The sequence below is a fragment of the Copadichromis virginalis genome, linkage group LG14, assembly GCF_057382275.1.
Source record: "Copadichromis virginalis isolate Kocher_CV1m ecotype Utaka linkage group LG14, C_Virginalis_male_GT1.1, whole genome shotgun sequence".
NCBI classification, from domain to species: Eukaryota; Metazoa; Chordata; class Actinopteri; order Cichliformes; family Cichlidae; genus Copadichromis; species Copadichromis virginalis.
Window position 1 is genome coordinate 33,696,116 of NC_140631.1, and position 2,971 is coordinate 33,699,086.

At 50.1% G+C, this 2,971-nt stretch overlaps 1 pseudogene; it reads right to left on the reverse strand.

Annotated features, from left to right (window-relative positions):
• Positions 1–252: 252 nt before the first annotated feature.
• On the reverse strand, positions 253–1,232 carry LOC146694394 (uncharacterized; annotated as a pseudogene).
• Positions 1,233–2,971: the final 1,739 nt, after the last annotated feature.

Below are 2,971 nucleotides of genomic sequence, written 5' to 3' on the forward strand. Positions count from 1 at the left end.
GCAGCATAACTAAGGGAGGATTCAGGGTCACCTGGTCCAGCCCTAACTATATGCTTTTATGCTGGTTTCTGAGTTTTGCAGCTGGGGTGAACAAGCATCAGCATCAGGCTTTGAAATGAATTAAGAGTCTGTCTTGGTTTTTCGTTGATTAATAGGCAACCAGGTTTCTGTAAGGCAAAGTAAATCAATTTGTTGATCAATTATTAAATCATGTATTAACAGAGACCTGGAGGAGAGAGACCTACTATTTAATAATCCACATTTCACTGTTTACTCTTTGGTTCAGATGTGGATACTGTATTGTTCTTTCTTTGTGATTTTTTTATGTTTGGGAGCTGACACAGTCTCTATGGAGATGGGTTTTGGGGGGATAAGAGGAGGAGAGAAGCTGCAGAGAGGCATGTAAGACTGCAACTCTGCTTCCTGGTCCCAACTCTGGATAGTCATATTTTGGGGGGTTTAATAAAGTTGTCCATATTTCTAGAAATGAGAGCTGCTCCATCCAAAGTGGGATGGATGCCGTCTCTCCTAACAAGACCAGGTTTCCTCCAGAAGGTTTGCCAATTATCTATGAAGCCCACATCATTTTTTGGACACCACTCAGACAGCCAGCAATTTAAGGAGAACATGCGGCTAAACATGTCACTCCTGGTCTGATTGGGGAGGGGACCAGAAAAAACTAGTTTTCAGTTTTATTTGTCATATGCAAGTTAGCACAGGGTCAACATTGCAATGAAATGTGTTACAGAGTCCGACATCGTTTTGGCAAAGTTACACACAGATTCAATATTGATTTTAGTTACCTCCGATTGGTGTAACTAGGTGCCATTACTGCCGATGTGAGTTATGAGTTTACTGAATTTCCGTTTACCCTTAGCCAGCAGTTTTAAATTTCCCTCAGTGTTGCCTGCTCTGGCCCCTGGAAGACAATTGACTATGGTTGCCGGTGTCTCTAGCTTCACATGTCTGAGAACAGAATCACCAATTACCACAGTTTGACCCCCGGCGGGTGTGTCGCCGAGTGGGGGAAAAATGGTTAGACACATGAAGAGGTTGGTGGTGTACCTGTTCATGTAGGTACACCACCAAACTAGTGCTTAAACAGAAGCCCTAGTTTGCTTCTGTTTAAGACTATGCTTCCTCCTCACCGTCACCCAGCCGCCCTCTTTCCCCAGGTGCTTGGGGTCTGCTGGGGAACAGCTAGCGGGGCCTATGCTTACAGGGGCGACCATGGCTCAGGGGGTTGGGAACCGTATCTGTAACCAGAAGGTCGCCGGTTCAATCCCCGGGCTCTCTGTCCTGGTCGTTGTGTCCTTGGGCAAGACACTTTACCCTACTGGTGTTGGCCAGAGGGGCCGATGGTGCGATATGGCAGCCTCGCTTCTGTCTTTTTTTTTTTTTTTTTCCTTTCCCATTTGGTTCTTTAGCCACCAGAATTGTTGTCTGAAGACCAACAAGGATACCCAATGGATTTACTTTGCCAAATGGATCATCGTGGCACTGCCGTATTGGTCCATTTGGTCGATCTTTGTTTTTATTATTTATTATATTTTATTTTCAGATGTTACAGACGGGACAGACATGAGTGAGAGATAGGAAAGGGAGAAAGAAAGAGGAAGGAAAGGAAAAACAGAAGGGGAGAGGGACAGTGAGAAAGGGGGGGAGAAAAAAAAATCTCCTGGATCACCTGTTGAGAGAAGAATAGAAAACAAGCAAAAAAAGACAAAAAAAAAAAGAAACAAAGCAACATACTAAACACAACACCAATACTAAATATTCAATGTTGTTGTGCAGCACGCAGGACAGATGTGCTTCGAAGTAGCAGCCAAGAAAGGTGTAATTTGGGTCTACGAGCAGTGAACACCCGTGTGCATACCTGTGTGGATCAGCGCGCTTGTATTCCAAAGGTTTCTCCATGTAACGATCTGCTAGGGAGTGTAGGGGGGCCACAGCCCCGTCCTCCAGGGTGTGAGGCAGGTATGGAGGAGATCAAAACTCCAGACATCCAGAGGCCCCCAGAACACAAGAAACCATGGAAGACCAACAGAGGGGCAGCCGCGCCACTGTTCCAGTAAGAGCTGAGGAGAGTCCCAGATGAGGGTTCACTCAGCAGCCGCGGAGCAGAAGCCAGGGGGAGTTGCAGTGACGCGCCCGTGAGCTCCGCCGGCCGCCAGCTGTGCCTGAGTGACCGAGCACCAGGCCGAGAGGCCGGGGGCACCCCACTCCCGAAGGGGCCCGAGCGAGCCCCAGGCTCCAGGCCCCGATAAGCGGCCGCCAAGGAGTGAGCCGGTGTGTACCTGGACGCCCACCCCCAGACACAAAGAACCACCAACGCACCGACACCTGAGGGAGTCCGCCACCGGCAGGGGAAGTGGTGGTAGGTGGAGATAGGCCTCCAAACCTTGGAGGGCCTGAGGTGTCCCCAGAGAGGTGGCGTCTGATACCCAACCTGACATATAGACACAGACATACAGGCACACACAGACACAAACATCCATTCCCCCCCTCATGCTCTCATATGCACTCACTCCACACTCAACCAACGTGGAGACAGACATAAAGAGACGCTGTACACACGATCACACTCCCCAAGCGTACTCTATAAACCGGGTCTAGGTACCCTTGCCCCTGGAGGGGGGAACTGCACCCAGACCCAGGTGGTGTTACCCTTTTCCCTGCGGTGGGGAGAGGCAGACCACCCCGACTCCGTAGCAGCAGGGAGGCCCCACACTCCAGACCGCAGTCGGACGGCCAACTCCACCTAGCCCTCCCGCTCCAGCAGGCCGCAGAGAATGGGGGTGGGAGAAGACTCCAAACCTCCCTCCACCCGCTCATTGTAGTGTTGATGCATGTGTGTTCTAAGGTGCAATTAAAACCCAGGAGGGCATGGAGCTACCTGCCAAGGAGCAGCAGGTAAGCGCATAGTCCCTCCTGATAGCCCTCAATGTCTAAGTGTATTTAAAATTGAGAG